We start from the raw sequence: 12773 nt of genomic DNA, 5'->3' as shown, positions 1-12773 counted from the left end.
AGCAGAAGAACAAAAAGGACTGCGAGCACTTTGTGTTTTACTACAGAAAGTGAACTTGGTACAATTAACCGAGTTGAAAATACAGTATAAGGGGTTATAAAACTACTTGAAAAGTATCTCTAAAATGCAGATGGTAGACACAGGGTATAAGGGGGAAAGAAGGTCTCAAAAGATACAAAGCAAACCCAAACCTACAAGAGCATAAAAACTGCATGTCCCTGACCAGAGCCAGGCTCGCATAACCAGCAAAGACGACGTGATTTGTGACTTGCAGTAAGTTGCAGAAAGCACTAAAGACAAAGAAACGAAAATCCAGCAAAGATGACAGCAGCTCCTTGGGAGATTCGCTGTGCAAAAACCAAAGTTACTTAGCACGCATGCCACATGTACAGTCTGGCAGATGTACATGATGAGTTCTGACAGTAACAAAGAGACAGCATAAAACGGGGATGCCCAGACTTAGTCCAGATCTACAGTTCTGTCTGAAAACCAAAGCAACTTCCAGATCTGAGCAACACTCCACCGGAGAGAGAAGTAGCACATCTCCTGTCTGAAGTTATTTGTAACGCTGCATAATGACTTCGAGCTGCTGCAGACTCTCTCGGCAGCTGAGAGAGCAAGCCGAGGTCCACGGTTCTTTGAGAAAAAGACAAACATGGCCAGAGGTTTTTATAAAAAGACCACTTACACCTGCCTAGAAACACAAAGTTCACACTAATGCAATTAATTAGGAAAACTAGCAGATGAATTTTAATAAGGTACCGCCCATCCGTACTCCACGTGCCACAGCCACAAGCCCTCCTGCTTTAGTGCAGTGTCACACGCGTAGCGTGGGATCCTCTCGCCAGGAACAGCTGAGACTTCAGGGCCTGCAGGTAACCACGCCCATCCCCAACTTGGGCGTAGCTTAACGAAATGACAACTGTAATTAGTGCAAAACATGGAAGTCTCAAACAGATGCTGAAAAAAAAAAAAAAAAAAGCCCCACGTATTTCTGAGTGCCAGAAAGTAAGGGGCTCGTACTTCCTCAGTGGGTCTGTCATTCCCTTCCAATATCCTTCCAGTTTAAAAAGAAGCCTAGCCAAACTAATCAATATAACCCCCAGGACAAATTCATAAGAACGATTGTAGCTGGCTATAAAATGGTGTACAATAAAGTACAACAGAAGTCAGCGATAAGGCAAAAACACTAATAGAGAAACTAGGGTGGGTTTTCATACGCATCGTCAGGAACAAGGAACACATTGACTGATCTCGGAGCAAGGTTGTGCCCAGTTGGAACGGGTGTGAGCTGGCCCCAAGAGCGTGCAAGCCATTTAGGATGCTTGAATGCTAAAGATCAGAAAGTTTAAGATCTTGATGTATATAAAGGTATTATGAACAATATATTCATGTAGCAGTATCAAAAAGAAGAATTACTAATATGAGATTGTTAATGATGAAGGCTAAAGTTCACATTCAAGTGGCAAAACTTGATGCCCAGCCTACTGCAGCTCAGGACAGCATACCTTTTAAAAGAAGTCATCAAGAAAAAGTGAAAGGGATGCTACAGTGACATTTTACAGGGGGAAAAGAGAGGTAGCTCTAATCATCAGCCTCTGAAGAGGTGTTTTAATTCTAGGATAACAGACTGTGGCAAAACCTAAACAAAAACAAAGAAAATCAGGACACATCTGTTCAGCATGAAAACAGTTTTTTCCATCTGCTTCCCGTGGAAGAAAAAAAGACTTCAAGGACTGTGCTGAAGATAACATCTCACATATCAAAGCAGGTGATACAGTAGAATCGTGATAATTCTTCTGGAATGAGAGGAACGAAGATTAAGAGGAAAATGAGGAAATAGATCGTTGAACTACTTTGAAGTAGGGCACCACAAAGCTGATCCAAATTCCCATTAACTTTAGTAGAGCATGAAATACAGTTTACTAGCTGTATGACTCCATATTCAGGAAATACTAATATTGGGTAGTTAAGCTATTGAAATAAGTACATTATAGTCAGCGACAACTACCATACATTGCTGCATACTCATAACTGGTAATGAGTCAGAAGTACAAAGGAAAATACAGACCTAATAGTAAGAGTGCTACAGCAAAGAGTTGATGGAAAGGAGTTGTTTTATGTGAAGAGGAATGAAAATAGTGGCTGTGAGACTAAAGTGATAACTTCTAAGAGATCTAAAAGTGGCAAGGGAGCTGAAGTGATGAAAAAAAGACCAGAAGGAATTACATACTGGAGACAAAAAGATGAGTCATATTCTGATTCCTTCTTTATGCCACATGGTGTATTGAGGACAGCTGCCACTCAATAAGTACCGAAATAACAACATTTTACTAGAAAACTTTGAGCAGGGCAGTTGCACTACATCATCTCTACAGATCCCTTCCAAACTCAACTATTCTATGAAAACAAAAAACTTGCAACATGTTATACAGGAAGTTTTATCATTTAAAAAAGGTAAGACTATGAGAAATTGAAACAAAAGACATGTTTCCAAGTAAGGAGGCAAATATGCTCTTCCTAAGATGGTACAAATAGGTACATTGATCAGTTTGAATGAATTAAGCAAAACAAAAAGATCTTATTTTCCTTCTCAATAAAGACACTAAATTCAACTGTGCTCATAAGTAAAAGAAACTAAGAATCAAAATTCAAAGGAGACTCCAAGATTTGCCCTAAGGAATGTTTCTCATTCCTTCAGTTGGCAGATTGATCCTTTGAAGCAATGCATCAGTTTGTCAAAGCGCTTTTGCAGGGGCATGGGATGCAAACACGCACCTAAGACCAATATAGGAAAAGACAGACAGACCAGGCAAACATCTTTCAAGTCAGTCATGCTGTAACACCTTCCTGCGGAATCATATTTATAATATTTTGTGTTGATAACAGTAAGAGGGTGACACAATTAGGTTCTAGTAAAGATTAGACTAAATATTTTATTCTGTAAAGCAAAGATTAATTTTAACTAATTATGTATTTCCTGAAGCACCTTAATTTCTGTTTAAGTTGTTTATTTCTTGGGAATAGAATCTTGGGGGGTGGGGTGGGGTAGGAGAAAAAGCATCAAGTGCGTCACAAGGAACCACGAGGGGTAGACAGGCTCTAGTGTTTCACCCAGTCATTGGTTTAGTTTGGGATTTCCTAATTTCTAGCCAGAGGTAGAAGTGGTCCAGCACCATGAATCTGAGCAAAGAACCTGAGTACACTGGTGCAGTATCAACACTGGCAGCAATCATTTCATATTTCATGATTTCAGCACCAAAACACACCTTCGTGTTTGCTGACTTTAGCATTTTTTGCCTCATGAATATTTGGGTTAAGGGGCATGTGAGATGCAAAGTTGGTACACCTCATTTACATTTCTAAAGCAAACGTTTAATATTCTAGTAGTCGGAAATTGATTTCCTAAATGTTAATTGATGCTACTGAAAATTGCTAAGGGCATATTCAAGGCATTTCACATGATTAACACAAGATTTGATAGCCAAGACGACATTTTAGTAATGGTCAAGACCATTGCCTACCTCTTGTCCCACCTGTAGCAAGAAACACAAAAACTGGTGCAATTGAATCTGACGAAAATTGATCCGTATCTCAAACTGGAGTTCATCTCCTTCACAGAGCTCCTTTTATGGGTGTTTCAGGCCTTTTCTGATGTGCACCATGGATGTCACCGATGAAACGAGCGGAGGCTACTCAAGTTCCCTTGCCACTCAGCCCCTCAAACACCACAAGCACATCTTTAAATACTTAAAAGAAAAACCTTAAAACCCATTTGATTTGCAGCTCCCAAACCCTGCAGGTCCACAGCCTAAGCAGTGAAAAGCAGCCAGATCGGACGTCACCAGCCAGGCTTCGGGTCTCCGCCGCCCGGACACACGGCTCTCACGCTGAGCATCCCAGAAATCCCACCGTCCTCCCTTTGTACAGCTGGGCCCTGGGAGACAGCCATCGCCAACACTCTGCCAACAAGGTGACAGGAGGTAAAAAAAGCTTTCAACAGATAATCGCTTTTAATGAGGGCTTGTGGAAATAAACTTTTTTCTTTTAAACATTTGCTTGGAAGAAAAGGCTCTTTAGTCAGGTCACCAGCCAGCTGCACTGAAAGCTGAAGAAGTCAACTACAAAAATAAAAGCATTTAAACAATTGATTTAAGCATTTTACTGACTCATCCTAAGTAATACCTGAGCACACCGAGACCAAGCACAGCTACCTAGAACTGCAAACTCCACACGAGGAAGATGCTCTGCCCAGGCACATCTGTACAGCAGAGCACAACCTGCTTTTACTCCCCATCCTCCTCCTCCCCTGCCAGCAGCTTACTCCCTCCCAGTTCTCTCCAGTCTGACCCCACAACCTGGGAAAGCTGGGTTAAAAAGAAAGAGCTCAAATGTCCTTTCTACAAACCTATTTAATGCTTATTACATATGTTGTCGTGCTACAGTTTGGGAAGGAAGGCTCGCTACAGCTGCCTTGCTAAAGCTGCGCTTTACCTTCTCAGCCTTTTGTTCCTGTGTGCTGCATACCTTCAAGCAGGCTGCCTCTAACTGCTCTCTCCCTTATTTTAGAGCCCAAGAGAATAACTTTCAACATTTATAATTACGACAGCCATTGCTTCAACCCAAGAAGGATTCTGCCTTGAACTTTGCCACGTCACACAGGGCATTTGCATAGTTGTATTCAGCGTTCTACAGCTTCCACACCTGAGAAAGCTCTTTCATGTCCATTTTGATGCTGGATTCTGATCAAGATGCTTGAGCTGAAGAAAGTCTCCCTCTGAAAAGGGCTTTGCAGATTACTAACGCTTTTTTCCCTGGCTAACTACAAAACATTGAGTACAGAGACACAGGTCTGAAATTTACTTATCAATTTAAGATTAGTGAATGAATTTATAGTTCTTCAATCACAAGGAGGGGGATAGGCTTTTTCAAATAACTCAAACTGGCACAGGTCCTACAGGGAGCCTTTTAAACCCATGTGTTCTAGAAATGTGAGCAACTGTTCTAGCTTAAATTGCTTCCTAAAAAGAAGTTTTGAAAGGGGCAAAACATTGCTTTTGATTTTAGAAGTCCACCTATGTCCACAATACTTGTAAGATACTAAACACAATAAATCTCATTGAATTTAGTTATCCTCAATATTATCTTGTTAGCAATTGATTATCTGCAAGAAAGCATATAGTGTTCCTCTTCCAGTTTGTAGGATAAACTAGTCCTCTCCGTTCAGATTAACAATCTGCTAAAAACTGTCAAATACATGACAACCAAGCAGCAGTCCAAACTCAATAGGTGTGTTGGGGAAAAGGCATGTCTGAGTAAATGGAGAATCCTGTCATTCCAGACTTGTCATTCCAGCATTTCTCAGGAGCTCCACACTCACTTAAGTATCCCTTGAGGCACCAGCCACCATGAGATACGGGATGAGGGATGTACCATCTCAAACAGCAAATCCTACTGTGATTTTAATTAAATTACAACACCCGTTTTATTTTTTCCAAAGCCTCTAGACTCCGTACTGCTTGCTTGCTTCCAGTGATTCAGCAGTTTATTTCTCAATACACTAATCCCTTCATAAGACAGTTTCTCATTCCTTTTAAGTAGTGCTTCTGACAGCAGCTACCTGTATCTGTTGTTTAAGGCTCTCCCTTTTTTATTAAATAGAAGTAGTTTATCTCGGACATACTTTTGCTTGCAGACTCTACCACCTTTACATCCATGAGAAGGCTCCATCTTCTAGCAGTTCAGGAATTGTCCTCACAATATACTGTTCCTCTATACTTTTAAGCTCACCTGACAACAGTGTTGCAGAAATTAAAAAAGGAGGCAGGAGAAAGGAAACTTGAAGCCCAGAGGATAAGCAGCAGACACTGACACCTGCCCATAAACATAAGCCAGCCGTGAAACGTTCTTCATGATATCTGTAAAATACATGTTTACTTTGCTATTTACAGGGGACTCAATAAAACTGCCAACTGGCTATTTTAGTTGCTAACCTAAAGGGTGCAAAAAGTTCAGTTAATAGGGGGAAGAAGAAGAAAAAAAAAAAAAAGCAAAATAGGCAAAAGCAATTGCCAGGACCTGCCTCTGCCAGAGCAGGCAGTAGGGAAGTGTCAGCAACTCTGTAATTCAATAACACCTTTGAATCAAGGCTGATGCATCTTGACCTAGCTATTTAAGCAATGGCTTAAAACTTACTTTGTTTAGTGAGCCTTTATTGTAGTAATGAACGGTTTAAAAATACCATAATAATTGCTTTTGACCATAATCATGCAACAGCCATTAGCTGTTTATCTCAGAAAATTAATCCTCAAAGGGTGACCCTCATGTCCAAAATATGCTCTCCGTCATGAAGAATGATTGATAAATTATTCCAAGCTAGTCCACAGAACGACTTTTAGCAGCATTTTATCATCAAAGTTACTTTCCTCTTAATCAAAGGCTAATGCAACATGAAATCCTTAAACATGGGCTGCACCATAAGATAAAGTTAGCAACCTTGAAGAGGCTGGAAAATAGCAATTTGCACACATAAACACAAGATTTAAAACTACCATCATAACCTGCATCATCAATCACAAGCAACAGTGGCTTTAACAAGACTATTTACAGAGTATATTAAACTTCATGACATCTTAACCTTCTTGTAAGGCCACAATAATCTCTTTACAATATCAAAGAAGTGCAGAAGGGCAGATTTGCTTCACGCAGAAATATTCTTTGCATCAGATTTCATAAGTAACGGCATTGCTGCCTTACCAGACATTTGTTGGTGTTATTTTCAGCCCCATATACCCACTCAGAGAACACAGACAACACGTATCTTCACACATATTCTGAGAGACAACACACTCTGAAAGTTTTGCACAACTCCAAGAGAAAGCTCTCACTGAAGTGAGGCACATCTCTTTAGGTAATAGCTCATCTTCCAAAAACTGCTTGCAAGGGAGAGATCTGGGCAGGTGCCCGTGACTTTTAACGTAACTTTGTTAAAAGTTTTGTTCAAGTATCTGATTGGTGCTTTTGTATTCATCATGTTCTTGTGAAGAAAAGTCAAGTTGTCAGTATTCCATCCTAAATATTACTGCTACATAAGAAAAAGGAAAAATCTCAAGCAGAATGCTGCCCCTGCAATAATTAATCATAATCCAAGTTGTATGTATCAAAAAGTTGTCATTTCATTCTGCTGTAAAATTAGCAACTCTGAGGTGCCACTTCAAGGAGAGCAGAGACTGCTCATCTTTTAAAAGACACCACTAAATCCACCGTAAAATGGCAGTTTTGCCAATTCAGTTTTTCAAATTACTTTAGAACAATTGATTCAGTTTTAATTGTTCAGGCTTCCCACACAGAGGGGAGCACTGGTGGCATGAGAAACCCAACTAATAGGAGAGAAGGAAGTGCTGAAGGAGAGAGGGCTGGCAGAGGGGCACGGAAGGTGCCGAGAGGGAGAAAGGAACCGGCACGGAAGGAAACCAGGAGATAATAAAGGAGGAAAGGACCTAGCAGACCTTCAGAGGAGAAGTAGGGAAGGAGTAAGAGGACATGGTGGCAGATGCATCTGGCAATAAGGAGTCTTGGGAGGAGGACAGTTATTTTCTATGGATCTTGAGAAACAGAGGGATGCCTGGAGATCACAAACAACAACTGTCTTTAAAAGAGTGATCTAAAAATTACATGCAGTAAGCCTATATCCAAGTAATCCTCTTGCACGCTGACCCACAGCACTTCCAGCTGAGCAAGTTTCCACCTGGAACGAGCAGCAGTTCTCCAGATTCAGGTAGCCAACAGCTACAAGACACAAACATTCACACACCGAGCAAATGGGAAGCTCCCGCTTTGGTGCTGGATGCCAGCGGAGGAAGAAAGACCCTACAGTTTCAAACTGTGCTGTAATTAACTGCTATTCAGACTATAAAGCAGAAAGCATATTCATTATAATTTCTTTTCCTAGAGCTATTACCCAGCACATTCAGTACTCCTATGCAGGCAAGGACATTCTTCCAGCACAACTGTACACTGTGTCTGCTGGTAATATTTCTAATTACAATTACACTGTAAGCCTGGTTGTTGAATACAATGCACAGATGCTACAAGCTTTCCAAGATGACTGTTAGCCTGTAGCTGTTTTAATTAGCTTGACAGGTAATAAAGTAGAATTTTATAATTATACTATTACAATGCACAAATGTTTCCTTTCAAATCTGTACTTACTGAGTCACTTAGGTAAACAACAGCCAGTTTTGGTTCACCAGACCAGAAGCAAAACCCCAAACTTGGCTTCCTCTATGCCTTGCTTATGGCTGAGCAAAGACCACATGCTGCTTAGGAGTCTGGGTTAGAAAATCCTTCCCTCCCTTAGAAATGAAATGTGTATAAAACCTGAATTTGCAGTCCCCATAAGTGTACTTTTGTCAAGCATAACAACACGTGTGATCCCTCACGTCCCTAAAAAGCGTGCTGTGCGTAGTTGTTTAAAAGCACAGAGCTGGATCTCAAGGTATGCTGCTGGCCAAGAGCCCCATCAGCAAGGGGCAGGTTTTAGACACACAAAGTTCGTACAAGTTCTCTGCTCGGGACATCTCAGAGGCTTAGATCAGATTGCTGCTCTGACCCCCCCACGAGAGCACAGTTCTGGCTCCTGGTCCCGTTATCAGACCTAAACATGACACAACCCATCACTGAACTTTTAAGCACTCTATTCACTAAGTATCCACACTTAACTTTTTTAAAATACCACTTGACTACAAATGCCACACCGGTTACATCACAGAATTGAGGCATTCAACGCAAATTCCAATCGCATTCTTGCTAATGAGAAGTGTTTAGCAAATAGTTATGTAGTTCTGTAAACAGAAAGCAATTTCCATTCTTCTGTCTACAGTGGTGTCAGCATTTGCAAGCCATTACTAGTATGGATATAGCTGTCTACTCCAGTCGTTCGTACTTGCTATCAAACTGGCATTTAAGGATTTGGAATGCAGGACACAAGTCTGCAGCCTAAAAATAATATCCTGAGATTTGATCCTGCACTTCTTATTCAGGCTCAATTAATCAAGGTTGCCTAACTCTTCAGAAGTACTTTTCATCAGCAGATTGAAAACACTTTCCAAATGAAATGCCTATCAGTATCTCCTTTTTACTATGGGGAACCTGAAAACGAGATTTCACCCGAGAAAGGGCTTTGAGGCTAATTTAGGAGTACTGTCCAAAGGGATGAGGAGTCCATTATTCAAAGTTATCTTTTATATTAAGAAATAAGCTTTTCCTTTCAGACCATTAGAAAGTGATATATCACAAAATTTATCATACTGTCTTTGAAAACCTCACACAAAGATAGCTTTGCAAATTTCAGAAGGCCCAGGCTGAATAAGAATAGTTTACTTGATCTACAGCAGTAGTTCAGTTTTCACTGTAAACACCACCCAGGACTAAGGAGAAAATTCTGAATTACTCCAAGGAAAAGAAGAATTAAGAAATTAAATATTTTGATCAGAAGGCATCTGTAATCTCTCTGAACAGACAGGGCAATAATGTCTAAAACTAAGAAGGAAAATCACATTTATTTTTTAAGTATTTCATTGTAAGCTCTGAAAAGGTTTTGTTCTCCTATGGAGAAAACATAATTCATACTTAGAAGTATGTTGTTCTTTGATAGCAATTTTATCCATGGAGATTGGCTACATGGAAGCCAAGCTTGGTAGGGCAGTTTTGGGACAGGGCAAAAGCAACATAGTAGGGGTGCAGAGGAAAGCACAGCCAGAAAGGCACAGCCTTCTGTTCTTGACTGGACCAGAGCTGGGCACTCCAAAAAGCAAACTATATCACACTTAAATCTATGTGTCATACTTGATGTTGTTCCAGAAAAAAAAAAAAAAAAACAAAAAACAAAACCACCCAAAAAACCAAAACACCACACCAAAAAACCCACAAGATAATTTCAGGATATATAGGGCAAAACCCACCTCTCAACTAACAATACTGATTCCTTTGGACATTCAAGCTGAGATGCCATTAAGAAAATTTGAGTTTCAGAAGCACCACAGGTTTTTTGGCTAATTCAACTGTAGAGTCAATCATTCAATGATTAATTAAACACCAATTTTGAAAATCCCTTGACAAGAAAAATAAGAGCCTAACCAGAAAACAAAACAAAACCCACTATCAATAACAAGATATCAATATCCTTTTGCAGAATGTTCATTCTTTAAGTTATATACATTCTTTTAAACAATGGTACATTTACAAAAATAGTTTTCTGAAGGTAAGCTGTTCCCTGTTTTCTGTAAGCCTCCCAAAGTAGAATTGCATAAATGCAATATATACACCCTATGAACTTAAATGCAGACTTCTGATATATTCTTTTGAACAGGTAAACAAAACCCGCTGTCAGTGTACTGAGAAACTAGGGGGCAGATTCTTTAGTCTAAGGCACAAACAATGCAGAGAAGATTTTGACATTCAATGCAATGACGTTAAGAAAGAATAGAAATTAATATCACCAACAAATCAAAATTAGTATTAAAGAATTGTTACCTTCTCCAGTGCATGATACGTAGACTTCAGTCAAATTTCCAATACCTGAAAGTAGAAATTCATATGGAAGGTCAGTTATACTGATATTTTAAGTCATTAAATTCATTCTTAACCACATTAACTTATTTTGCAGAGAAAGAGGCTGTCTTTGATTATTTTGAGTTTGCTATTTTCAAAGTACTGCAAGATAAAAGCAGTAAACTGGTTGGATACTCTATAGAATTATTCCACTGCTTGATTCACAGTTTCTCCCTACTCCACTGAGGTCTCCCTCTCGGCGGGCCCCCAGCCGTGACGCGCGGTTCGCCAGCCCAATGCTCGCTGCAGAGCGTGCACGTTACACAGGAGTTCAGCCATTTCATCTGGGACTACCTGAACCTTATTTTTTTTCATCTCTGACTTCACCAAAGGCTGAAAGCCTTTCACAGTGAGTCCCCATCTTCCCCCACTGCTCAAATGCTCTTGGTCTCCCAAAGCTGGCATAAATCTCCAGCTTTCTCCCCCATCACTGTTAACTCAGTGCGACTCTCAGTTGACAACAAACCAACCTAAATCCCAAAGAAAGAGCTGAAGCACAGCCATTTCCCAAGGAGTTCCAGTACGACCATTAGATCATCCAAACTACTCGCTAATCAAATTTTGAAAAGTAGAAAAACAATGGGAAACCTGTTCAATACATGGTTCTTAATCATATAGCTTCACATGTTCAGTAGCTGGCTATGGGACATACAAAATACATGTGGTAGATGCAGAAGATACATTTATGAAATTAGAACTGGGTAAGCACCATAATGCAGCAAACGTACTAAGAAATATAAGGGTTTTTTGCACTATCAACGCATCCCAGATAGGAGAGGCACACAAAAGTCTGACACTTTGGCCTAAAGATAAGCATTGGTCATCCATTCTCTAACTGAAGGGTTGTAGGTTGTATTATAACTCAAGATGAAGAAGTCACAACCAGAAGACACCCCCACGCTTCTGCTCAGGTCTGTAATACAGTTGCTACCGAACTCCCCAAGAATACAAAAGGCTTCGACACCACATGCTCTTACCAGTTCTGCTGTGGGAGATTGTGTGAAGGAATTACATTACTGGTAGCCTACAGGCCTACTATGGCTTCATTTAACAAGTACGTACCACTCGCAAGCAATCAGCGGCTTTCAGTGAGGACTTGGTATGACGTTTCTCAGCCTGCGCTTCAGAGTTACACTCACAGAGTGAAAAGAGTCACAGACTGGCTCATCTGTGGTTTTGCACAGCACTACTTGCCACCCAGATTTGCTGGAGGGAAGAGCTCCCTTCCAGTTCAAGAGACCTGATGGGCAACAGGTGGGATCCAGCACCAGTGCCGAGTATGGGCAAGCTCGTTCGTAGACGAACAGGCTTCAGGGAAGGCAGAGCCAGATGGAGCCCCACTGAAGTGAGCACAACGCTGGGTAGAGCGCATAAATATTTGACATTCGGAGCTACGCTAATTAGACATCAAGAAGAAATGAAGGGTTTCATACCAATCAAAATATTACTCTATTTACTGTAACTGTTCAACTTATCACTTCAGTCACAGAAAGTTTAGAACAACTTGCACAACTTAAGAAATGCTCTAACACCAACATTGCTACATATTTTTAGACACCTACAAATCCATCCGTTGCTGATGAAAAAAAAGACGAAAAAAACTCCAGGTTTTTGCTTGGAAAATTCTTATCTTCACTATACTTGCCTATCCATCTCTAAAGTATCCCTGAACTTATGTGGGCATATAGGGCACAGAGCCAAAGCCAAAGAGAGGTTTCTTAGAAAACACCTGTCACACAACCTTCAGAACTGCATTTGGTTGGGGTTTTGGTTTGGGTTTTGTTTTTTTTTTTTAAATCCCTGTCATGCCTGTGTGCATAATTGAGCTGGGGTGGGTTTTTTTTGGCACTCATGTGGGAGACTGGATCAAATCTTCATTTTTCTCTTCCCCCACAATCCCAGCAAATGCACTTACTGCTAAGCCTATTACTGCTTTCTTCTGTTGGAGCTGCTCACGTTGGTTAGATATTCACTCAAGCAGGACATCTGATCTCCCATATGCCCAGTGTGCGCTTCGGATACTGAATAATTTTGGGGTAGAAGGAACAGGTGACTGGTTAAAAAACCTCTATATTTTAACTTCTGTCTACTTAACAGATCAAACCAGCAGCATGTACCTACTCAAATCCTTCAGAAATTTCAGCTTCCAACAACAGAAACAT

At 40.5% G+C, this 12773-nt stretch overlaps 1 protein-coding gene across 2 annotated transcripts in view; it reads right to left on the bottom strand.

Moving 5' to 3' along the window:
* The window catches only part of CNTN4 (contactin 4), a 349563-nt gene that overhangs the window by 299185 nt on the left and 37605 nt on the right, over positions 1-12773 (bottom strand). For both annotated transcript variants that reach the window (XM_029995893.2, XM_029995899.2), the window contains exon 2: positions 10534-10578. The gene's annotated coding sequence lies outside the window, so the exon portion shown is untranslated. The remainder of the gene's footprint in view (positions 1-10533; positions 10579-12773) is intronic.

Source organism: Aquila chrysaetos, chromosome 20, assembly GCF_900496995.4.
Source record: "Aquila chrysaetos chrysaetos chromosome 20, bAquChr1.4, whole genome shotgun sequence".
NCBI classification, from domain to species: Eukaryota; Metazoa; Chordata; class Aves; order Accipitriformes; family Accipitridae; genus Aquila; species Aquila chrysaetos.
Note: the sequence above shows the minus strand (reverse complement) of the source record. Positions and strands in the feature narration are given on the sequence as shown.